Source organism: Colobus angolensis, unplaced genomic scaffold (genome assembly GCF_000951035.1).
Source record: "Colobus angolensis palliatus isolate OR3802 unplaced genomic scaffold, Cang.pa_1.0 Scaffold20, whole genome shotgun sequence".
NCBI classification, from domain to species: domain Eukaryota; kingdom Metazoa; phylum Chordata; class Mammalia; order Primates; family Cercopithecidae; genus Colobus; species Colobus angolensis.
The window spans coordinates 3193737-3220150 of record NW_012115155.1 but is presented as its reverse complement, the minus strand read 5'-3'; positions in this window follow the sequence as shown (position 1 = coordinate 3220150).

The following is a 26414-nucleotide window of genomic DNA, read 5'->3' as shown; positions in this document are numbered from 1 at the left end:
TTGGCCTCCCAAAGTGCTGGGATTACAGGTGTGAGCCACCATGCCCATCAAAATGATAATTTTCGACTCAGGTGCACCCTCTGCATTTACCAATCAATACCCAGTGTTCTACTGTAAGCAAGAGCTCCCACTTAGTTACTTGTCTGTTTATAGTTGTACCATTACTATAAGTGAGGGTTTCTCAACCTGGGCACTAGTGACATTTTGGACCAGTGAATTCCCTGTTGTGGGGACTGTCCTGTGCACTTCAGGATGTTTGGTGGCATCCCTGGGCTCTTCCCACTGGATGCCAGTAGCATACTTTCCTCTCACTTAACAACCAAAAATGTCTATGGACATGGCCAAATCTCCCCTGGGGGCCAAAGTTGTCTCCAGTTGAGAGCCACTGGTATAGACTCAAGGATTCATATTCTTCTAGTGGTTTGTGATTGCTTTGGTGCTCGAGTTGTCCCCAGTCTGGCCAGCAGGAGCCCCTTCAGGAAACTCCTGTGTCCCCTTGGCCTGCCCCTTCATTTTCTGAAGCCCTTTCTCACTTTCTGCCACAGCAAGCAATCCTGGTACAGCGTACAGCTTTCCTGCTCCAGCCCTGGCCTCAGCCATCTCTCCAAGGAGCCTGACACCATTGTTGTGACCCAGATTGATTAACAAAGCTGTGGCCAACTGTAACATCGAGAGTTTTCAGCTGCATCCAGTAACGTTCTGGGATCCTTGAGCTCTTCCTGAGCTCACCTCATCCTTACAGTTCCCCTTCTCCACCGGTTCTCCCTGAGTCTGGTTCCGTTTCCGGTTCGCATCTGTCCCGTTTTGTGGGTGGGTGTGGGCAAGAGACTGCTGCCCGGGGGTGAGCCAATGTCTGTTTTGCATCATGCTTGGTAATATTTTTGGAAGCTGCAAGTTTAATGTTTGCTTTTCAGGGTGGATCAAAAGAACTCCGTGAAAACAAGTGCGTTAAAATGCTCCCGGCTTCAAAATGGGAAGCAGTCTCCTAAAACTATGTGGAAAAGGCACCTACCCATTTAGCATGAGCATCAGTCCAACGCCCCTGCATTCAGCAGCCTGAGCCCACCCGGTGCGCATCAGCCCCCAGCACACCCTGCCTCTGCTCTGCCCCTTCCACTTCAGTCTACTGCCGTTTTCTCCCGGCTGGGGTAGTTTTGGGGAGGAATTGATGTTTTTAGCGTTCTAAGAGCAGGAACTCACCCTATGGCTCTTTTGTTTCCCGGAACCCTTCAAAGGGCCAACTAAACCAGGCCCTGGGTCCTTAAGGGCTGGCACCAAGACTCTCAAGGCCACCCCCAACCCTGGATATGGGGAAGAGCCTATACATTAGATGACTCCTCTGCCCTGTGGCATCTCCCTTGGTGCCACATGGTGACAGTCCCTTCCCTTCCTCCTGGCCTATTAGATAGCACAGAATAGCCAGCCCATAGAAGCTGCTATTTGGTATCCTAAACTTGGAGAGCTGTGTCTGAAGTCAGAGAGAGCTGCCGCAGGAGGGGCTGCTGGCCTCACCACCAGGGCATCCCCAGGGATAAACCTACTGGTCTCTGGTTGTGTAGGTGTGTTTAACTAAACTCTCTGGACTGTGAGTCTCTTGACAGGGATTCGATCTTTCTATTTCCCAAGCTTACTATCATTAAAAATTAAAGACCAGGTGCAGTGACTCCACACCTCTCATCCCAGCACTTTGGAAGGCTGAGGCTGGAGGATTGTCTGAGCCCAGGCGTTTGAGCCTAGCCTGGGCCAAATGGTGAAATCCCATCTCTGCAAAAAACAGAAAAATTAGTCGGGTGTGGTAGTGTGTGCCTGTAGTCCCAGCTACTTGGGAGGCTGAGGTGGGTGGATGACTTGAGCCCAGGGAGGTGGAAGATTACTTGAGCCCAGGGTGATCAAGGCTGCAGTGAGCCAAGATGGTGCCACTGCACTCCAGCTTGGATGACAGAGTGAGACCCTGTCTAAAAATAAAATGAAAAACATAAACAGAGGAAAAAAGTTGATAGTACAATGGACGCTTGCAAACCTTCCACCTAGATTCAACAATTGTTCATAATTTGCCCTATTTGCTCTGACGACATATGTACATAGATCGATTTTTTTTACTGACCCTTTGAAAGTGAGACGCAGACATAATGACATTTTTCACTTAAATACTTCAGCCAGAGTGCATCTCCTAATAAGAACGACTTTCTCCTACAAAACCATTATCACACCTAAAAAATCAATCGTTTCTCTACTATCTTCTAACACTCAGGCCATATTCAAATTTCACAGATTGTCCCAGGACTGTCCTTGATAGTCGTTTTTTTTTTTCTGAACAAAGATTCAATCAAGGTTGACATTTGGTCACTGGGTCTCTTTCATCTCTTGTATCTAAAATACACAACACCCCCCTTTTTTTCTGAGGCTACTGGCTTCCTGAGGAGCCAGGCCAGATGTCCTGCAGAAGGAGGGACCGTGTTTGTGTCACCCCTATATCCTCAGTGCGTGTTGGGGGCCGCAGAGACCAGGCCTGGGCTGATGAGCTGGGAGGCCAGCCCCTTTGGAGTGGTGTTTCCCACTGAGCCGGGCTCAGCCTGCCTCCAGTTCCCCACACCCCACTCAGATGCCTGCCTGATGACTCCTTCCTGCCCACGAAGACTTCACGCCCAGGGCGACATGAGTTGATGGTCCACATACTCATTCCTTGGGAGGTTTAATCTGTTTTATTGAATTTTCAGATTCTCAAATCAATACCCATAATAATGCTCAGCAGAAATAAAATCCCACTCCAGGTATTTTGCCAGACGGTTGATATTTACACATAGCAGGTTTCCCTTGACGGCTTCAAATAGCTTAATAAGTCTCACCACAGGCAGTAGATCCCAGCAGTTCGCCAGTGCAGGGGCCAGGCAGCGGCCACTGCCTTCCAGGGCCCCACTCCCCGGCCTCGGTGCTCAGAGAAACGCTTTCTGCAGGCCCTGGTGCACATCATTAGGCCTCTCCGCGACCTCTGCATTTGTAAAATGAGGGACGTAAGAAGAATGGGAGATCTCTCCATTAGACGGACCTTTACTGTGCCAGTCTGGCCCCAGTCCCCTAGAGGCAGCAGCCTGGGCACATCAGGAGCGTGGACCAGGGAGACAGCTGGGTGGAGGGGGCAGGGGCTGCTGTCAGATTCTCTCTCAGTAGGAGAAGCTGCTGGTTAGCTGGGGGCCTCGAGGCAGAGAAGCTGTGCTGGGGGCAAGCAGAGGGTGCAAGCAGACCGGGGAGGCTGGAGAGCCGCAGGGTAGGGGAATCTGGGAATCCCGCGCAGAAGAGCTGGGAGGAGGCCGCGAGGCTTCGGAAACACCGCCTTTGTGGAGTTCCAGGCCCTTTGAGGGCGGCTGCTTGCCCTGAGAGCCTTACGTTCCTCCCAGGGCCCGCTTCGTGCCTGGCTGGTTGGAGGGACAAGGTGCCTCTGAACCCACCCAAACAGGACGGCCTGCAAGGCTGCGGTGGGGTTGAGGTGAGGCGATGCCTGCGCAGGGCCAGGCTCTAGGCTGGTGAGCACGAGGGCGGAAGGCTCCAGTCCCTCCTGCACCTCCAGCCTCAGGGGCTGCCTGCGGGGGTGAGCTGCAAACTCCACTCATCTGGAAGGGCTAGACGGCAGCTGCCAGGCCAGTGGGGCGTCTGGCTGTCGTGCGGTCTCCTGTCGCCTGGTTGTGGCCCTCTCACGAGGGCTGACTGTTCTTCCTGCTACCTTTGCCCCCTCATTCAGCAGCCCTGAGGGACCACAGTGTTCTGCTGGGTATGGGGGAACAGAGCGGGACGCCGAGCACCTCCCAGGATACCCGTCATGCGCCCGGAGCTGGACAGTAAGGACCCTTGAGGAGCCTAGCAGGACCCAAAGGCACACAGGCGGCTGGGCCTTACGCACCCCGTTGTGGAGACGGAGGAGGTGGTCAGGCATCCTGGGGAGGTAGGAGGTGAGCTGAGTCTTAAATAGCGGGGGAGGCAATGAGCTGAACGGACAGCCCAGGGGTCCTGAGAAGGGTTTGTGCTGAGGGGCAGGACTCTCAGAAAGCAGATGCTTCTAGAAGGCCCGGAAGGGCCCCTGCTTTCATCTTACCCTCCTCCCCCCCCCAGTAGAAGACGCCGAAATGTCACCTGAGGCCACTCAGGACCGTGGGCAGGTGGCGGGAGGGGTCCACTCTCAGGACAGGCAGTATGCAGGTGCAGGAGCGCTGGCAAATTTAAAAGGAGTAATAAGATCGGGCGCGGCGGCTCACCTCTGTAATCCCAGCACCTTGGGAGGCCGAGGCAGGTGGACCACCTGAGGTTAGGAGTTCGAGGACAGCCTGGCCAACATAGTGAAACCCCGTCTTCTACTAAAAATACAAAAAAATTAGCCGGGCGTGTTGGCGCGTGCCTGTAATCCCAGCTACTCGGGAAGCTGAGGCACGAGAATCGCTCTGAGGCACGAGAATCGCTTGATCGCTTGAACCCGGGAGGAGGAGGTTGCAGTGAGCCAAGATGTCACCACTGCACTCCAGCCTGAGTGACAGAGTGAGACTCTGTCTCAATTTAAAAATAAACAAATAAAGTAGTAATAAAACAGACTAATAATTGGTCTGTTTTTATTGGTAACCTGCACCAGCCATGCTAAACAATGTCAACAGTTAGATTTTCCGCTGAGAAAAAATATTTTGTTGGTTTAAGTTGTAAATAATTGCTATGGTTGAATTTTTTTTTTTTTTTCTTTTTGAGATGGAGTCTCACTCTTTTGCCCAGGCTGGAGTGCAGTGGTGGGATCTCAGCTCACTGCAAGCTCCGCCTCCAGGGTTTAGGCCATTCTCCTGCCTCAACCTCCGGAGTAGCTGGGACTACAGGTGCCCACCACCATGCCCAGCTAGTTTTTTTGAATTTTTTTAGTAGCGACGGGGTTTCACCGTGTTAGCCAGGATAGTCTTGATCTCCTAACCTCGTGATCCGCCCGTCTAGGCCTCCCTGGTTGAATTTTATTAATGCACATGTGTAAGCTTCAAATGAGCACACTTTTAAAAATTACCCTTTAATAAACATTGGGTTCTACATAGAAGACAATTTGAGGGCTTCAAGTTAAACAATTGACCTCTGTCACTCACCGGCCCAGCTACACCCATTGCAAGCCGTGTTCAGATGTCCTGGAATCATTGGACTTCCTTTCTGGCACAATTTGTGTTTCCAGCTGCTGCTGCAATACCCTGCTCAGACACAGTGGCTGCAAAGACTGACGCAGAACTTAGGGCGTGAATCAGTGTTCAAAACTGAGAACAGCCAAGCAGGGCGAACTGCTGGCTGTAATGTTTTTGTCTGGTAAACGCAGGTTTTAGCTCATACATGAACTATTTGGCAGAATTTGAATAATGTCTTTAAAATCCGAATGTATATTTTTATGTTAGTTGGCTATTTTAAAACTTGTTAAGCCAATAAAATAAAACACTACCTCTTTGTATGGTTTAGTAAGTGCCTACATTGTGCACTTCGCAGATGTTTTGGTTTTGTTAAAATTAACTTATTAGTTATGAGACAATTCATTACACAAGTTAGTATTACCTCACCCTGGAACTAAAGGATTTAAGTTCAAACTGTTGGGTAGATATAAAAAGTATTGAATAAATAGTTGAGTTTTTTCCTTTTGGGTACTGTAATTTTTGTTTTCTTTTCCTTTCTTTTTACTTTGTAAAAAATTGTCTTTACCTGAATGATTATACATATAAATACTATATTATATATAAATATATAGTTAATATATTACATTAGTGTATTTTTATATAACATACCAAATAATACATAAATATTATATGCTATGATTATATATAATCATAATTGAACATTATATGTTTTTCACTGGGGGTGTTTCTTTTCTGGCTATTTATATTTTTCCATTACATGATTATTACTGAAAGTGGTTTTTTTTTTTTTTTTTTTGAGACAGGTTCTGTTGCCCAGGCTGGAGTGCAGTGGTGTGATCTTGGCTCACTGCAGCCTCAATTTCCTAGGTTCAAGTGATCCTCTCACCTCAGCCTCCTGAGTAACTGGGACCCTAGGCACGCACCACTACATCCGACTACTTTTTAAATTATTTGTAGAGACGAGGCCTCCCTATGTTGCCCAGGCTGGTCTTGAACTCCTGGGCTCAAGTGATTCCCTGCCTCGGCTTCCCAAAGTGCTGGGATTACAGGCATGAGCCAGTGCTCCTGGCCTGAAAGTGACCGTGTTGTTTAGGGGAGAGTGTGTTATGAATGACCTGCCGTTCTCTCAATGCTCTCAGCACCACTTCTTTGCCAATCAGGCTGTGCTCACCGTGGGACCTCGGGCAAGCCCAGGGACCTTTCTGGGCCTCCGTTGATCTCTGTGAGCACTCACAAGGCTGCTGGGAGCCCCTAGGCGATCAGTCTCCAAACTCCAGTTGGCCGAGTGTAACAAACAGGAACCCACCCCTGGCAGAAGAGCTGTGGTGTGGGGTTTGGGTTTTGACGTAAGGCAGGTCTGGTTTCTTCACTCTCTACCCAGGTGACCTTGCGCAAATATTTATCCTTTCTGAGCATCAGTTTTCTCAGCTGCAGGAGGAGATCATAATAACTTTCTTTGAAGTTTGTGGGGAGGGTTAAATAGAATAACACATGCCAAGAGCCCAGCCCCAGGCCCATGGCTGGTGTGCAGTCAAGAGAAGTCGGTTTCTGTACGTCACACAATTTGTGGGGAGAAGCAGCCCCTTGAAGAGTGACAGGAGCCTTGAGGGACTGGAGGAGTAGGAGAGAGGAGAATCTGGCTTCCTGAGAGTAGGAGAAGCCAGGGCAGCGGAAGAACACAGTCCAGCCACTTTCACATGCTGGACTTCCCTGCCTTCCCAAACTCACCTCCACTCTCCACACCATGCTCCGGGCTCCAGCAACCCTGCAGGGAGCACAGCCAAGACCTGACTGCCCAGTGGAATCACGTGGGATCTTTCAAATCACTCAGATTCCCAGGCTAGAGAATCTGATTCCACAGGTGTGAGCTGGGAACTGAAAGTCAGACTTTTTCTATTGAGGTAAAATTCTTGTAACATAAAAATAACTATCTTAAACTATTTTAAAAGTAACTATTTTTTATGTTGTTTCACATAACACGAAAATAACTAGTGCACATTTAGTACATTTACAATGTTGTGCAGCCCTCAGTTTTGTCTAGTTCCAAAATATTTCCATCCCCTAAAAGGCAAACCATACCCATTAAGCAGTCACTCTGTCTGTCTCTCCTTCCCCTAGTCCCAGGCAGCCACTAATTTGCTTCCTATCTCTGTGGATTTGACAGTTCTGAATATTTCACGTAAATGCAGCCATATAATATGTGTCTGGCTTCTTTCATTGAACATAATGATTTCAAAGTTCATCCATGTTGTAGCATATGTTGATGCTTCAGTCCTTTTTGTGGTGAGATACTATTCTATTGCATGGCTATGCCAGCTTTCTCTACACATTCATTAGTCGACGAAAATCTCGGTAGCTTCTACCTATTGTGAAGAACGCTGCTGCAAACATTCATGTAGGAGCGTTTCTTTGAATACCTGTCTTCAGTTGTTTTGTGTATATGCCTAAGATTGGAATTGCTGGGCCACATGGTCACACTCTGTTCCATTTTTTGAGGAACGGCCAAACTGTTTTCCACAGCAAATTCCCCGTTTTACGTTCCCACTAGCAGTGTACAAGGATTCCACTTTTTCTACGTCCTTGCCAACACTTGTTATTGGCCACCTTTTTTATTCTAGTTGTCCTAGTGGGTATGAAGTGGTGTCTCATTGTGGTTTTGATTTATATTTCCCTAATGACTAATGACATTGAACATCTTTTCATGTGCTCATTGCCTATTTGTATATCTTCTTTGGGTCAATATCTATTCAAGTCATTTGCCCATTTAAAAAATTGGGCTGTGACCGGGTGCAGTGACTCATGCCTGTAATCTTAGCACTTTGGGAGGCCAAGGCAGGCAGGTCCCTTAAGCTCAGAAGTTCAAGACCAGCAAGGGCAACATGGCAAAACTCTTTTTCTACTAAAAATACAAAAATTAGCTGTGTGTGGTGGTACGCACCTGTAGTCCCAGCTACGTGGGAGCCTAAGACAGGAGAATTGCTTGATCCGGGGAGGTCGAGGTTGCAGTGAACCAAGATCGCACCATTTATTCCAGCCTGGGCGGCAGAGCCAGACCCGGTCTCCAAAAAAAAAAAAACAACAGCAAAAACAAAAAACAAACAAATTGGGTTGCTTGCCTTTTTATTGTTGAGTTGTAACAGTTCTTCATGTATTCTGGATTATAGAATAGTATCAGATATTCTGGATTATAGAATATTATCACATATATGATTTGTAGATATTTCCCATTCTGTGGGTTGTCTTTTCACTTTTTTAATAGTACCCTTGGAAGCACAAAATTTTTTAATTTTGATAAAGCTTAATTTATTTTTTCTTTGGTTATGTATGCTTTAGGTGTCATATCTAAGAGTCCAGTGGCAAATCCAAGGTTATGAAGATTCACCCCTATGCTTTCTTCTAAGAGTTGTATAGTTTTTGCTCTTCCATTCAGGTCTTTGTTCATCAGTATTAAGTTCTGTGTAAGGTGTGAAGAAGGGATCTAACTTGGTTCTTTTATATGTGTTGAAGACTCTATTCTTTCACCATCTGATGGTCGTGGCACCCTTGTTGAAAATTTGTTTATTTCTGGACTTTACTTCTATTCCATTTATGTTTATCTTTGTGCCAGTACTACACTCTTTTGATGACTGTAGCTTTGTAATATGTTTTGAATCAGGAAATATGAGTCCTCCACCTTGTTTTTCTTTTTCAAGATTGTTTTGGCTATTTGCGGGTGCCTTGCAATTCCATATGAGTGATAGGATTGACTTTTTTATTTTTCCCCACTTGTACTTCAGATTTTAGTAATTTGAGTATTCTCTCCTTTTCTCTTGGTCAGTCTAACTAAATTTTTTTTCAATTTTGTTGACATTTTCAAAGGACCAACTCTTAGTTTCCTTAATATTTTCCATAGTTTTGCTATTTTCTATTTCATTTGTCTCTAATCTTTATTATTTTCTTCCTTCTAGTACCTCTGAGTTTAGTTTATCTTCTATGTTTCCTTAAGCTATAAAATTAGGTTATTGATTTGGGGTCTTAAAAATATATATGTATATACTACATATATAAATTTTTCATATATACAGAATCTGTACATTTACAGCTCTAGATTTCTCTCTTATCACTGCTTTCACTGCATCTGATAGGTTTTGGTGTGTTGTTTAATTATCATTCATCTCATTTTCTTATTTATCTTGTAATTTCTTCTTTGACTCACTTATTGTTTAAGAGTATGTCGTTTAATTTCCAGGTACTTGTGAAGTTTCCATTTCTCTTTCCTTTACTGATTTCTAGTTTCACTCCACTGTGGTCAGCAAAGATTCTTTGTATGATTTTAATCTTTTTAACTTTACTGGAGAATGTTCCGTGTACATTGAGAAGACTGTATATTCTGCTGCTGTTTGATGGAGTGTTCTACATATGCTTGTTGGATCTAGTTGGTTTATAGTGTTGTTCAGGTTCTCTATTTCCTCTTCAATCTTCTGTCTAGCTGTTCTACCTGTTACTGGAAGTGCAGCATTGAAGTTTCCAGCTATTTTTGTAGAACTGCCTATTTCTCCACTCAATTTTGTTGAGTTTTGCTTCATATATTTTGGGGCTCTGTTATTAGATGCATATATATTTATAATGGTTTCATATTCATGACAGCTTGACTATTTTATCAATATATTTGTCTCATAATATTTTTTATCTTAAAGTCTATTTTGTCTGATATAAGTATAGCCATCCTTGCTCTCTTTTGGTTACTATTTTTATGTAATATCTTTCCCCATCCTTTCATTTTCAACCTATTTGTGTCTTTAAAGTGAGTTTCTTGGGGAAAGCATATAGTTGTTTCATTTCAAAAATCTATTTTGCCAAAGTTTGCTTTTTCATTGGAAATTTACATGTAAATAATTACTACTAAGAAAATACTTATGTCTGCCATTTTGCTATTTGTTTTCTGGGTGTATTAAACTTTTTGTTTCTCAGTTCTTCCACTACTATCTTCTTTTGTGACTAAGTAATTTTTAGTGTGCTATATATATATGTATATATTTGTTTTGTTTTGTTTTGTTTTTTTGAGCTGGAGTCTCAGTCTGTTGCCCAGGCTGGAGTATAGTGGTGCAGTCATAGCTCACTGCAACCTCAAACTCCTGAGCTAAAGAGATCCTCCTGCCTCAGCTTCCTGAGTAGCTAGGATAACAGGCACACACCACCATGCCTGGTTAATTTAAAAAATATATATATTTGTAAAGATGGGGTCTTGCTACATTGACCAGGCTGGTCTTGAACTCCTGGTCTCAACCAATCCTCCTGCCTCAGCCTCTGTTTTTGAGTTTTATTCTTAGTAGTTACCCTGGAGATTACAATTATCATCTTAACTTTATAACAATCCAGTTTGAATTAATACCATTTTTTGTTTTTTGTTTTTTTGAGACAGAATTTCTCTCTTGTTACCCAAACTGGAGTGCAATGGTGCAATCTTGGCTCCCCACAACCTCTGACTCCTGGCTTCAAGTGATTCTCCTGCCTTAGCCTCCCGAGTATTTGGGATTACAGGCATGTGCCACCATGCCTGGCTAATTTTATTTTTTTAGTAAAGATGGGGTTTCTCCATTTTGGTCAGGCTGGTCTTGAACTCCCGAGCTCGGATGATCTGCCTGAGTTGGCCTCCCAAAGTGCTGGGATTACAAGTGTGAGCCACTGCGCCTGGCCTAATACCAACTTTTAATTTTGATAGTACATAAAACTGGTCTTTCACAGCTCTGTCTCCCCACCCCATATTGTTATTTTCACAAATTATAAAGATGTAACATCTTTATACATTGTGTGCCCATTAACATAAACTTGTAATTATTGACTTATGCATTTGTCTTTTAAATCATATGGAACAAAAGAGAAGCTACAAACCAAAATTGCAATACTGTTACCTTTTATATTTACCTGTGTAACTAGCTACCTTTACTGGTATCATTTACTTCTTCATGTGGCTTTGAGTTACTGTCTGATCTCATTTCAACTTGAAGGACTCCCTTTAGCATTTCTTCTAGGGAAGATCTGCTAGTGACAAATTCCCTCAGTTTTTGTTTATATGGGAATATTTTAATTTCTCCTTTATGCTCTCAGAATATTTTTTGGATATAGAATTATTGGTTGATTTTTTTCCCCTCTCAGTACTTTAAATATATAATCTTCTGGCCTTCATGATTTCCAATGAGAAAATTGCTATTAATCTTATTCAGATCCCTTGTCTATGATGAGTCTCTTCTCTCTTGTTTCAAGATGTTGTCTTTCTCTTAGGTCAACTTGCTATAGTGTATCTCAATGTGGATCTCTTTGAATTTATTTTGCTTGGTGTTTGTTGAGCTACACGTTGGATGTGTAGATTTATGTCTTTCATCAAATTTGGGAAGTTTTCAGCCATTATTTCTTCTAATATTATTCCTGTCTCTTTTTTCTCCTTTTGGAACTCCCATTATGATATGTTTGTAAGACTGATGGTATCCTACAGGTCTCCTAGACTGTCTCTGTTTATTTTTCTTCATTCTTTTTCTTTCTGATCTTCAACCTAAATAATCTCAATTGACTTAACTTCAAGTTCACTGATTCTATCATTTGCTGGTTCAAATCTGCTGTTGGCCCCCTCTAGCAGAATTTTTCATTTCATTTGTAGTTTTCAGCACCCAAATTTCTTTTTTTTTTTTTCAGAATAAGTGCTTTATTTTTTTAAATCTCACAAAAACTGAAATTATCATCTACATCAGTTGTAACACAAAACATTTATAAAAGCAAAACAAAATTAAACACAAAGGAAAAACTATTCATTTTAAATGAAAGATAATCAGACTCCTTATGAAATACCCACTTACAGATGTGTAAATAGCAGATGCATTCAAAACAGTGCAAGATTTAATTAATTTAGGACAATATTCCAATCGATCCCAATGCAGCTTTTAAATTACGTGTGCACGTTTAAGTAGAATCATAAAAATAAACCTCTATTACGTTATCAGCTTATGCCAATTCAGAAAACTCCACACCAATACAACAACTGTGGAAATCATGAGATAGGACTCCGGGGGAGAAAAGCAAAACCTAGTATCAAAAGTCAGCATCCAAATTTCTACTTGATTTCTTTTATAATTTCTGTCTCTTTAACAATATTCTTTATTTGGTGAAGCATTGCTCTCCTGGTTTCTTTTAGTTCTGTCTCCATGATTTCTTCTAGCTTTTTGAGTATTCTTATTTAAAATCCTTGTCTAGTAAGTCCAATGTCTGGGCCTCTCTCATGGACAGTTTCTATAAATTTATTTTTTCATACAAATGTACCATATTTTCTTGTTCTTTCAATGCCTTACAGTTTTTTATTGAAAGCTGGACATTTTGAATATTATATGGACACCTCATGGCCTAGTCAAGTTGACACTTAAGATTATTCCCCAGCCGTGCTTTCTGTACAGCCTGCAGAACCATGAGCCAATGAAATCTCTTTTCTTATAAATTACCCAGCCTCAGGTACTTCTTTGTAGCAAAGCGAGAATGGATGAATACAGTCATCTAACCTTAATTCTCTGCCTTGCTCAGTCCACACCTGTCCAATACACATATCTAAGACCCTCCTATGTATCAGTGCCTGCCTAAAAAAGACAGGGCCCTGCCAGCAAAAGGGTCCCAGTCTAATGGGGAGATGAACTCTTGGCAGAGCCCTTCCATGCCCGGGTAGCTAATTCTCACTTATTCAAGCATTCATTCCACAACCAGAGACTGAGCCTGGCCATGGTGCGGGCTGAGGTCAGGCAGGCTAGGAATGCAGTCAAATGAAACACGGCCCCCCTCTCCAGGAGCACAGAGTCTACAGTGAAGACATTGAAAACGGGCATTTCAGTAAAGTTGCAAATTCTCTCATGGGAGATGTTACCACTTGTTCTGCTGAGAGCTAGACCTACCCAAGCAGAAAGGAATCCATGTGGATTTGACAGGACTGACCACCCCTGGTTACCTGCCCCTTCCTCCAAAACCTCGTTGTCAGCATGTGTTGCAAAGGCCCTATCTAGAAGGAAATGAGTCACTTTGTTTCATTTCATTTTGGTAGTCAGCCTATTTAATGGAGCTTTTCTTGTTTTTCAATACTAATAAGTCAAGCAGACGAACCTCAGCGCACACATAATTACATGTGTGCATGCATGCAACACACACATACACACGTGCACACATGCACGCACACAAGCACAGGCACACATAGACTCAGGCTGTTTTCTGGCTTCCAAATTTCTTAAGTATGATGCCATTTTCCTCCCTGGCCAAATGGCTGTCTGCAGAGTGCTGGGGCGGCCCGTGAATTGTCCTGCCCGTGATATAAAACACAGTCCTTATTGACAGCTCGTAAAGCAGGGCCCGGTGTCACTCCCGCCGAGCGGAGGCAATAAAGGGCACGGGGGAATTACCTCTAGCTCCAGCAGCTGGCTGCGCTGCAGGGACACCGGCAGCAGGCCTAATGGGTTCTCCTCTCCCCGCCTTGTAAAGCATTACATTTAGACATAATTTCTCCCTCGCCCAGGAGCACTTTCTTTTAGGGAGAGAGGCAGCTCCTTGAAAAAGGCACTGTCTCTGACGCTCAACCTGGTGCTGGAATCACAAATACCCAAATAAGAGGGCAGTGACATCCTTGGATCGTCAGCCTCTTCTGTTTCCCTAATAAGGTGCTGCCGCTCCCCAATAACAACTGTCCCAAACCTTCTCCAGCATTCTTGGGGCTCTGATTACCCCTCTCCCAGCAGACCACGTCGGTGCCTATATCAAGGGCTAGGATAGAAGCTCTTTTTCCTTCCCAGTCCAAACCTACAAGCAACCTCCATTCATCCCTCTTCTCTTTCCTTCCCTCCTGTTCCAATAGGGGCATTTTCCATCCTGCTGTCTAAGGCCAACCCTCCCCAGCCCCTTCCCATGCTTTGGCTCCCACCACGCACTCTGGTTATCTCACCCTCCACCTCCTATCTATTTGGCATCTCCCTCTTAGCTGGATAAACTCAGCAACCCTCCACATGCTTAAATCTTTCCTATTAAAAAAAAAAAATCACAAACAAAATGTCTCCTGCTATTGTCCTCTCTTCTCTTTCCCCTTCACTGGGAAACTTCTGGAAGGAGTGGTCACTACACGATTCCACTTCTGGCTCTCCCTGCCTCTCTCCCACCTGACGCTGCTCCATCACGTGCCAACCCAGCACCTGCTTCTGTCACCAATGAGCTCATTTGGCAAGCGTGAATTACACAGTGATCTTGAAGCTTATTTGTGCTGTGAAAAAAAAAATACAGCTGGTAAGGAGATGGGGCTGGGGGGTTGGTATTCTAATTTTAAGTAGGGTGGTTAGGATAGCAAAGACCTGAAGGAGATGAAGTGTGAGTCACGTGGATACCTGAGAACAGCCTGTGCAGAGGCCCTGGGGCAGGGTGTGCCTGGAGTATGCCTGGGGAAGCAAGGAAGCCAAGCAGATGATGTGAAGCATAGCAGTGGTGCAGAGCGCTGGTAAACCAGGAGGTGATGGGGGAGGAAGGGGATGAGGGCTGAGGGGGCCTGTGTACTAGGAGGGACAGGAGCACAGCATCAGTGCTAAGCAGAGGAGTGAAATGACTTGAAAGAACTGCTTCGACTGGAGACCGAGCAAAGGCTATAGGAGACCAGGATGGAGGAAGGTGGACCCATAAGGAGGCTTGGTGAAGAGCTTAGAATAGGAGGGGACACAGCAGGGGAGCAGAGTGCTGGTAAACCACCTATCCCAGAATGGGCAAAGAGAGTCCTGATCTGATCATTTCATGGCTTCGGGCTCCAGCATGCCATGGAGGCCCACAGAGTTGTAGTGAAAAGGGAATAGACTCTGGATATTCTTTGAAGTTAGAGCCAAAAGGATAGTTCTTGACCGACTGGATGTGGGCTATGAGAGAAAGCAGTGGGCAAGGCTGACCCACGGCTGCTCAACTGCATGGCGACGCAGGGTGCCAGCCACTGTTGCCAACCCTCCTGGAAAGGCCCTCTCCCTGGAGCCTGGGGCACGCTCCCCTGGTTCTTCTCCCCTTCTTCTTATGGTTTCCTCTCAAAGTCCCTGGCAGCTGCACCCTTCTGTCCTGGCCCTTGGTTGCTAGCATTTCCCAAGGCTCCTGAGCAGGCCCTCTCCTCTCCTCTCCTCTCCTCTCCTCTCCTCTCCTCTCCTCTCCACCTTGCCCCAAGTGAGCTCACCTACAGCTCCCAGCATCTCTTCCATGGGCCAACTCACAGGCAAGTACCATGACCCCAGGCTCTCACCTGAGCTCACTCCAGACCCACCAAACCTAATGCCTCTCAGGCCTTTCCTCTTGAGAGGTCACAGCAGACTCAACACGTCCAAATCAGAACTCACTATGTCCCTCCATCCACCCTGCCCCATATCATCCCCACCTAATCTCACTGGCTTTCGTCCAACACTCCTGATCACCAGGTCAGGCAAGTCAGAGACTAGGGTGTGCTCCCTACCACTTCCCTCTCTCTTATTCCTCATGTGGAACCCTTGCTGAGTCTTGTTCATTGCATGCCTTAAGTAACTCTTTTTTTGAAAAAAAAGTCTGTAAAGAAAATAGGTTTATTTGGCTCACAGTTCTTCAGACTGTACAAGCAGCATGGTGCCAGCATCTGCTTCTTCTTCTTTTTTTTTTTTTTTGAGACGGAGTCTCACTCTGTCCACCAGGCTGGAGGGCAGTGGTGTGATCTCGGCTCACTGCAAGCTCCGCTTCCTGGGTTCACACCATTCTCCTGCCTCATCCTCCCTTGTAGCTGGGACTACAGGCGCCCGCCACTGCACCTGGCTAATTTTTTGTATTTTTAGTAGAGACAGGGTTTCACCGTGGTCTCGATCTCCTGACCTTGTGATCCGCCTGCCTCAGCCTCCCAAAGTGCTGGGATTACAAGTGTGAGCCACCGCGCCCGGCCGAGCATCTGCTTCTTATGAGGACTCAGGAAGCTTCCAATTATGGTGTAAGGCAAGGGGGAAGCCCATATCCCATGGCAAGAGCAAGCAAGAAAGACAGAAGGTAAGTGCCAGCCTTCTTTAAACAACCTCTCACGTGAACTAGCAGAGGGAGAACTCGCTCGTCATTATGAGGAAGGCACCAAGCCACTCATGAGAGATCCGGCCCCAAGACTGAAACATCTCCAACCAGGCCCCACCACCAACATTGCGGATCACATTTTGACATGAGATTTGGAGGGGACACATATCCAAACCATATCATCCCACTCCTGGTACCCCAAATCTCATGTTCTTCTCACATTGCAAAATACAATAATCTCTTCCCAATAGTCCCCAGAAGTCTTAACTTGTTCCAGCCTCAACTTAAAAGTCCAAAGTCCCAAGTCCAAAGTCTTATCTGAGACTCAAGGCAAGTTCCTTTCAGCTGAGCCTGTAAAATCAAAAACAAGTTATTTACTTCCAAGATACAATGGTGGTACAGGCATTAGGTAAACGTTCTCACGCCAAAAGGGAGAAATCAACCAAAAGAAAGGGTCAACAGGACCCATGGAAGTCTAGAATCCAACAGGGCAGACATTAAACCTTAAAGCTCCAAAACAATCCTTGACTCCATGTCCTGGGCTCCTAAGGCCTTGGGCATTTCCAAATCTGTGGCTTTGCAGGGTGCATCCCCCATAGCTGCTCTCACAGGTTGAAGTTGAGTGCCTGCAGCTTTTCCAGGCTCAGGGTCCTAACTGCCAGTGGACCTACCATTCTCAGGTCTAAAGGGCAGCAGCCTCCTTCCCACAGCTCCACTAGGTAGTACCTTGATGGGGACTCTGTGTGGGGGCTTCAACCCCACATTTCCCCTCCACACTGCTGTAGTAGAAGTTCTCTGTGAGGGTTCTGTCCCACAGCAGACTTCTGCCTGGGCACCCAAGCTTTCTCATACATCCTCTGAAATCTAGGTGGAAGCTGCCAAGTCTCCTTTATATTTGCATTCTGTGTACCTGCAGGCCTAACACTACATGGAAGCCAGCATGTAGTGGCCTGAGCTGCACATGGAGCTCTTTGGGCTGGAATCAGAGCTTCCAGGATCCTGAGAGCAGTGTCCCAAGGCTGTGCAAGGCAGTAAGGCCTTGGGCCTGACACTCCCCTTCCCCCACAAATTATTCCTTCCTTCTAGACCTCTGGGCCTGTGATGGGGGCTGCCCTAAGACTTCTGAAATGCCTTCAAGGCCTTTCCCCTTGTTGTCTTGGCTACTAGCACTTGTCGCTCTTTCAGTCATGCAAATCTCTCCAGCAAGTGGTTGCTCTGCAGCTCTCTTATATTCCTCTCCTGAAAATGATTTTTCCTTCTCTACATGGCCAGGCTTCAAACTTTCCAAACCTTATGCTCTGCTTCAGTTTTAAATATAAATTCCAACTTTAAGTCATTTCTCCACTCCTGTGTCTGATCATCAGAAGTAGCCAGTTCACTTCTTGGACACTTCTGCTTAGAAGTTTCTTCCACCACATACCCTAAGTCTTTGCTTTTAAGTTCAAACTTTCACAAACTCCTAGAGCATGCACACAATGCAGCCAAGTTCTTTGCTAGGCCATAACATGGGTAACCTCCAGCTTCCAATAAATTCTGCATTTCCATCTGAGATCTCATCAAACTGGACTTCACTGTCCATATTTCTATCAGCATTATGGTCACAACCATTTGATTAGTCTCTAGGAAGTTCCAAACTTTCCTTCATCTTCCTTTCTTCTAAGCCTTCCAAATTCTTCCAAACTCTGCCTGTTCCCAGTCCCAAAGCCACTTGAACATCTTCAAGTCTTTATAGCAATGCCTCAATCCTTGGTACCATTTTTCTGTGTTAGTCCATTTTGCCTTGCTATAATATAAGGGAATGCCTTCCGAATTCTTCCAAACTCTGCCTGTACCTAGTCCCAAAACCACTTGTACATCTTCAGGTCTTTATAGCAATGCCCCAATCCTTGGTACCATTTTTCTGTGTTAGTCCATTTCCTTGCTACAATATAAGGGAATACCTGAGACTCAGCAATTCATATAGAAAAGAGGCCTATTTGGTTCACAGTTCCGCAGGCTGTATAAGCAGCACGATGCCAACATTTGCTTCTGGTGAGGCCTCAGGAAGCTTACAATCATTGAGGAAAGCAGAGGAAGCCTGTATCACATGGTAAGAGGGAGCAAAGGAACCCTAAGTAGCTCTCGAATCCACCATGACTCCATTTCTCCACCATCCCTCCCTGGATGCCACATGCCAGGTGGTGTTCCCTTGTACATCCTGCCAAGTCCTTCTCCGCCTTGTAGTTAGACAGAGCTTTTCAACATGCAAGTCTTACCATTTCTTTCCCATGCAAAACTGCTTTAATGCTTTCTGATGCTCTTAGTTGAAAGCTTAAGCTTACCCTAGCCTACAAGATTTTGCACTACTGGCTTTCATCCCCACTCCTTCAGCCCCTTACCCTCTGCCAGCCATGCCTGCTTTCTTTGTTTACTCACTGGTACCGTGCTCCCCACTCCTCCCTCAGGGCCATTACACATGCTCTTCCCTTTTCCTGGAATACCTCTCCCTGTCCTTTTTGTATGGTCATCTCTCAGACCGAGGCTCGGACACCATTTTCTCAGGTGTCTTCTTCAAACTTCCTGACTTGATCAAATCTGCCTATTATGTTGTCTTATAGTACCATGAGCCTTCATGGCGCTGAGAGCTGTAGTTCTCCTTTATTTGCTTAATGCCACTTTCCCCCACCGTCCACAAGCCTTGTTTTGCTCACCAATCTCCCATCACACTGAGGTGAGGGCATGGGGGTTAGACTGCCTGAGTCTAAATCCCTATCAGCCACTCAGTGGCAAAGTAATCTTGGACAAGTTAACCTAACTAGAGGTAATATCGTTCCTACTTATCGTGTAGGGTTGTTGTGAGGATTACAGAACTCCATTAATGTAAACTGTCTATCACAGTGCCTGCCACAGAGTAAACACTGTGAGTGGTAGACACAATCACTGGTCCCAGTTCATCACCTTGCCTGGAGTTCATGCCCTGGCCTTGCCTCCTGAAGGGTGGGATGAAATTCCTTGCCTCTGTGACTTTGGGTCTGGCCACGTCACTTGCTTTGGCCAAGAGAAAGGGATGGAAGTGGCAGTGGGCCAGTTCTGAACCTAGGCCTTAGGGAGCCTGGAAAATTCTTGTGTCCTCTTAAACTTCTGCCATCCCCACGAGGAGACTCTCCCCGGGGTCACTGCTGACCCTTCAGTCTGGACTCTAAAATGTGGAGCTGGGCCCCTGAGCCCAGCCTGGCATAGGCCAGCCCATTCTTGGGAAACCTGTGGAGCAGTGAGAACAAATGATCATTGCTTTAAGCCTATGAGTTTTGGGATGGTTTGGCTCCAGCATGATTGCAGCAATACAACCTGCCTAAGAGAAGTAATGTGTATGGCATAGTGCTTGGGACAGAGCAAACACTTAGGGTAGCTCCCTGTCCACAGTAGCTGTGGCAGGTCACCAGGCTGGCCCTTGACAGCCTTGCCATACCTTCAGAGCTGCCTTCCTTCCCTGGTCATGTTATCAGCCACAGCTTAAGCAGGGACACAGGACCACGGCAATGAATGGGTGGATGGATGGGTGGATGGATGGATGGATGGATAGATGACAGAGAAATCATGCTAGATGGATGGATAGATAGATAGATAGATAGAGATCATACTAGCTAGCTAGGTAATAGGTAGATAGATAGGTGAGTAGATAGATAGATGATAGATGATAGAGAGATCATACTAGCTAGCTAGATAATAGGTAGATAGGTGGATAGATAGAGAGATAGATAGATAGAGAAATGGATCTGCTACAAGGACCTGGCCTTTCACAATCATGTGGGCTGGTCAAGCAGTCTCTGTAAGGCCTTTTTGCTGTGTCTGATGCTGGAACTCGAAGCCCACAGACAGATGGTCAGAAAGGGAAGATACCTGTAGACTGGGGGAGCAAGGACAAGCTGGAGCCCACAAGGACAGACTGAGAGCTGTCAGTGCTTGTTGCTTCTGGCCTTGGTGGTATGAATGTCTTTCTGAAGCCAGGGCCCCGACCATGGCACTAAACATACACACCTGGCCTAGAGGTGGGGCAGCTGAAGGAGGAGCCAGGGGTAGAGGCCCAGATGGCTTCCCCACAAAGATGGGCAGAGCCCGCAGGTAATCGACTACACACATGGGCTGTGAAATGCCTGCTGCATCCCTCTGCCCCCACCCGCCAAGTCTCCCACAAGAATCTCTCTTGTAACCCAGCCTAACAGAAACACCCAGGAGCAGGAATTCTGAGAAGCATGGTTCAGCCCAGCCAAGCTGACATGTTGCAAAGTTACTGGGCCTCAAAAATACCTTCAGACCAATTTTTAGGAATGAAGTTACTGATGAGATGAGTTCTTGCAATGGTGGGACTGAGGGTAATCTTTTCCAGGAGTACTTCTGTTCCAAATCTATCAACCAAAGGAGTATTTCTGTGATGATGATGTCTCTTGGCACAGGAAAGAGGGGAAGCTTGTTGAATACCCACTAAGGCTGAGGAATATTACATATTTGGTCTCATTTCACCCTTGAAAGGGTTTTTGGGATGGGCAATTTATCAAACCTATCTCACAGATGAGCACAGTGGGGTTCAAGGCCCCTTGTCACTTCCCGTAGCCCAGGCCTGGAGCTCTGTAAGGAAGTGAAGATTCATCTTCCCAGTGTAGGGAAGAGTTGCTGCCATGCAGATGCCTGGTGGCTAGATCTAATTGTGCTTAAATTCGTGTTGCCCTAGTGGCTATTGATGGTGAGCAGCCTTTCCTGTGCTCATGTGCCTCCATATATCCTCTTTATGAAACATCTGTTCACATCTTTGGCCCATTTTTAAGCTGGTTTATTTGTGTTCTTACTGTTGATTGTGAGAGTTCTTTATATAGTCTGGATACAAGTCCTTCACTGGCCCACGCTGTAGCTTGTGTTTTCATTCTCTTGTCTCATTCAGAGAGCATTTTTAAATGTTACGAAGTCCAATTTCCCAAATTTTTCTTTTATGGATCATGTTTTATGGTGTTATGTATAAGAACTTTTTGTCTAACCTCAGGGCATAAAGATTTTTTCTGCTATGGTTGCTTCTAAAAAATGTTATGGTTTTATATTTTATATTAGCTGTACGGTTTATTTTGGGGCAATTTTTGTGAGGTATGAGGTTTAGGTCAAGGTTCATTTTTTTTCTGCCTATGCCTATGGATATCCAGTTGTTTCAACATCATATGTTTTAAAGACTACCCTTTTCCTATTGAATTGCCTTGGCACCTTTGTTCAAAATCCATTGTCATATTTTTGTGGGTCTATTTCTGGAATCTCTATTCCAGGGATTGGCAAATGTTTTCTGTGAAGGGTAAAATAGTAAATGTTTTAGGCTTTGTGGGCCATATGATCTCTGCTTCATATGCTTTTATTATTTAAAAAAGACCCTTTAAAAATGTAAAAACCATTCTTAGCTCATTGGTAATACAAAAAGAGACCATGGCCAGTGTGTATTAGTCTATTCCTATGCCACTGTGAAGAGATACCCTAGACTGGGTAATTTATACAGGAAAGAGGTTTAATTGACACACAGTTCTGCATGGCTGGGGATGCCTCAGGAAACTTACACTCACGGTGGAAGGGGAAGCAGAGCACTTCCTTCTTCACAAGGTGGCAGGAGAGAGAAGTGCCGAGCAAAGGGGGAAAAGTCCCTTAGAAAACCATCAGATCTTGTGAGAACTCACTCACTATCATGGGAACAGCATGGGGATAACCATTCTTATGATTCAATTACCATAAAATGTTTTGGTTTTATATTTTATATCAGCTCTATGGGAACCACTGGGTCCCTACCACAACACGTGGGGATTTTAGGAACTGCAGTTCAAGATGAGCTTTGGGTGGAGACACAGCCAAACCATATCAGCCGGATTTTGCCTTCGGGTTACAGTGCATGACCCTGCTCTGCTCTGTACCATTGAGCTGCGTCTTCCCATCGCCAATACCACCCTGTCTTGATGATGGCAGCTTTACAGCACATCTTAAAAGCAGGTTGTGTGAGTGCTTTATTGTGTCTTTTAATTGAGGCTTTTAGGCCGTTTTCATCTTATGTAATTATTGATATGTTTGGATTTAGGTCAACCATTTCATTCTTTGTTTCCTCTGTTGCTTCTTTTTGTTGTTATTATTCCTGTTACCCTTTTTTTGCCCTCTTTTGGGTTATTTGAACATGTTTTTAGTATCCCATTTCAATGTCTCTATTGTGGTTTTGCCTACATCCTTCTGTATAGTTTGTTTGGTCTTTTTCTGATTGCACTAGGGATTAGAATATATATAACTTTGCACATGAATACTGCAGAGGAATACTTTCCCACTTCAAGTGGAATGTAGTTCTAGAACCCCATACAGGTCTTTAACCCTCTCCACTTACGTAATACTTGTCTTTATGACACCTACATGCATGGAAAACTCCATCAATGTTGTACTTTTTTCCTCTTAACTGTTGAACATATTTTAAAGAACCCAAGAGGTAGGAGTAGTCTACTGTATTCATGCAAACACTTACCACTTCTGCTGCTCTTCCTCCAGTCCTGATGCTCCACGTTTCCTTCTGGGATCACTTCCCTCTGCCTTTTAGGGCAGGTCGATGGGCAATGAACCCTCATAGCTTTCCTTTATCAGAGAATGTCCCTTTATCTCACAGTGTCTATTTTACCAAGGATATTTTCATGAATAACAAGTTCTGGGTTGACAGTTCTTTTCTTTCAACACTTTAAAAATATTTCACTTACTCGTGGCTTTCATGGTTTCTGATGAGACATCTCCAGTTCCCTCAGATGAACTCCTATTAATCTTTCAAAACCTAAATCAGATCCTTTTTCTTTTTTTAACTTTTATTTTAAGTTCAAAGGTACAAGTGTAGGTTTGTTATATAGGTAAACTTGTGTCATGGGGGATTGTTGTACAGATTATTTAATCACCCAATTAAGCCTAGTACCCTTCAGTTATTTTTCCTGATCCTCTCCCTCCTCCCAACCAGATATTTTTTCTTATTCAAATCATTCTGATCTTTCATCCCTTCCCCGTTAGTTGGTCACTCCCTCCTATGAGAAAGAGAGAGACAGAAATAAGAACAACAACAAGAAGAGAATAGGAAGAAGCAGAAGAAGGAGAAGGAGGAGGAGAAGGAGAAGAAGGAGGAGGGGAAGGAGGAGGAGGGGAAGGAGGAGGAGGATAAGAAGAGGAAGGGGAGGAAGAGGACAAAAAAGAAGAAAGAAGAAGAAGGAGAAGGAAGAAGATAGAAGAAAGAAGAAGAAAAAAGAACCCCCCTACTGTTATCCTTTTCTGGGTATATTTATTTTTTATTTTATAGAACTGGGGTCTTACGCTGCTGCCCAGGCTGGAGGACAGTGGTCCAATCACTGCAGCCGTTAACTCCTGGGCTCAAGCAATCCTCCCGCCTCAGCCTCCCCAGTAGCTGGGACTACAGGCACATACCACTACACCTGGCTAGCTTCTTCTGGGTTTAGAACCATCTAAAATACAGACTCAGCAGACAGATGGAGGGTTGCAATGTTGGTCTTACTGTTATAAAAGCTGGATTGAGGATGTGGTAGGTTGGATTTTGTTTGTTTGTTTGTTTTGAGACAGGGTCTCACCCTGTTACCCAGGTTAGAGTGCAGTCATGCCATCACAGCTCACTGTAGCCTCCACCTCCTTGGGCTCAGGTGATGCTCCTACCTCAGCCTCCTGAGTAGCTGGGACTGCAGGTGCATGCCACCATGCCCAGCTGTTTTCTTTTTGTAAAGACAGGGTTTCACCATTTTGCCCAGGCTGGTCTTGAACTCTTTAGCTCAAGCAATCCTTTGGCCTCCCAAAGGATTACAGGCCTGGGCCATTATGCCTGGTCTGGATTGTTGCTCAGATACCTGTCTCCCCTCATTGTATAGAAGTGAGCTTCTTAGCTCCACCGACCTGGGACTTAGCCATGTGCCTTGCTTCCTGTTCCTAGCCTAGGCCCAAAGAGGCCTCCTGTGTTCTCTCTTGCCTGTTTGTCCTTCTGCTGTCACTGATAGATGTCCGAGCAATCCTCTGGTGCTGGGGGAGGAGTGGCACAGCAGCACAGCTGAACTGTTCCAGCAAGCCCAACCTTGCTAAGTCCACCTCAGCTGTCTCCCAGACTTAGGAACTAAACAGATGCCTTCTGTTGTAAGCATTTTTTTATTTTGTTTTGTTTTTGAAGTCTTGCTTTGTCGCCCAGGCTGCAGTGCACTGGCACGCTCTTGGCTCACTGCATCCTTCACGCCCCGAGTTCAAGCGATTCTTCCGCCTCAGCCTCCTGAGTACCTGGGATTACAGGTGCCCGCCACCACGCCCAGCTAATTTTTGTATTTTTAGTAAAGACGGGGTTTCACCATATGGGCCAGGCTGCTCTCGAACTCCTTACCTTCTGATTCGCCTGCCTCAGCCTCCCAAAGTGCTGGGATTACAGACATGAACCACTGACATGAATGCATCTGGCCTGTAAGCATTTTTATTAGACAGCACTACTGGACTGCAGTTAACTTATTCTGAAATTGGTACCTAGAATCGGAGGCTGCTGCTCCTAAAATATGTAGCAGAGGTTTGGAACTGGGCAGTGAGGAAATACAGAGGTGGTTGGGAAAAATGGCAAGAAAAATGGTGACCTGTTATGTGGTGAAGAAACATCTGGTAAAGTTATGGCCTGTGATGCTTTGGGAGGGAGAAAATGTACCTGTGAGTTAGTGGAGTTGGGCAGGATGGTTTCCAGGCAGAATATTGTAAACATGGGCTTCTTTGAGCTGCAAATGATAAGGTTTTACAAGTAAAAGACGAGTTCAGAAAGGAACTGGCCAGTGTACAAGCAGAATTTAGAAAACAAAATCACTTCCCATCTCCAGGCTCTCCAGCCAGTAAAAGGTCCTCAAATTAACATTAGTTTGGTGCATAATAATTGCAGCATAAAAGTAATTATTTTTGCACCAACCTAATATCTGGCCTGGGAGGCAAAGACCAGATCTGGGACTATGCTGGTGAAGCATGTCTCAGATTTGAGATGACATCGGGGATGTGCCCTTAATGGTAATGCCCTTTGTCATCAGGTCCTTGCAAGGAATAAGGTGGCACCAAGCATATCCTTTCAACAACAACAGGGTATCTACAGACTACCAGGGTGTGGCCCCCAACAGCCTGATGTGGGGGTACACGTTGTCAAATGTAGAGAGGCAGATTGCTAAAGGAATTTGGGTGTGGCTTCTGACACACACAGTGGGCTGGAGTCAAATACATAGAAAACTCGAGATGCCTGAGAGATCGCCCTGGGCAAAGGCATCGCCCAGGACTCAAAGAAAACTGAGACGGTTTGAACCTAAAGAACCTTCGGTTCCCAACTTCCTACAGGCAGGAAGAAGCTGAAAGTTACTCCACCGCCAAAGGGACTATTTTCCAACACCCTCATCAGAAGTGGAAAGGCTGATGGAAAAGGAAGAAGGCCCCAGCGGGGGAAGGTAGAATGTGGATCATGATGGCCTGGGAGCCACTCAGGGAGCATCCCACCCGCAGGGCAGGGGCATTGCGGCATTCGTCCAGCAGGATTTCAGATGCCTGAACCAGGGACTGCTGTGTGCCTCAATCTCTCTTTCTAGATGGGAGTGTTCATCAGTGTTATTCTAGCCCTGGTCCACCACTGTATGTTGGGTGTATGTGCAGGATGTGAGGGGTAGAAAACTTGTCTTTTTAGCTGGTAAGACGAACCACACCCAGACATAGACCACAAGATCCTGGGCTTTAAGCCTGAAGTCTAAGTCTGACCGGAGAGTTTTTTTTTTTTTTTTCCTGGGGTTGTTGATTGGGTATTTTCTGCATGTGGAACATGAATAACTGTCTCTAGGAAGGCAGGCTGTGGTAGACTGGATTACTGTTGGGAAATATTTGCTCTCTTCTGCTCACTTCCACAAGAGGACCCTTCTCCACTGCACAGGTGATGACTCTGGCCGCGTGACTTGCTTTGGGGACCTACGGCTGCTGGCTTGCCCTCCTGTGCTTCTGTCATTGCTAGTGTCTTGGTCCTGGGAGGAAGATGGAAGTCACATTGGGCAAGGCCAAGCCACCTAGACTAACTGACCCCAGCTGAGTCACAGATGGAGACCGCCCAGCCAAGCCCAGCCCGGGGCAGCCAACCTTCAGACCTTCGGGTTCATGAGCTAACTACATGCTTATTGTTACACGGTGCTGAGGTTTCACGGATGTTGTTACACAGCGCGACTGTGGACATCGTTACCTGAC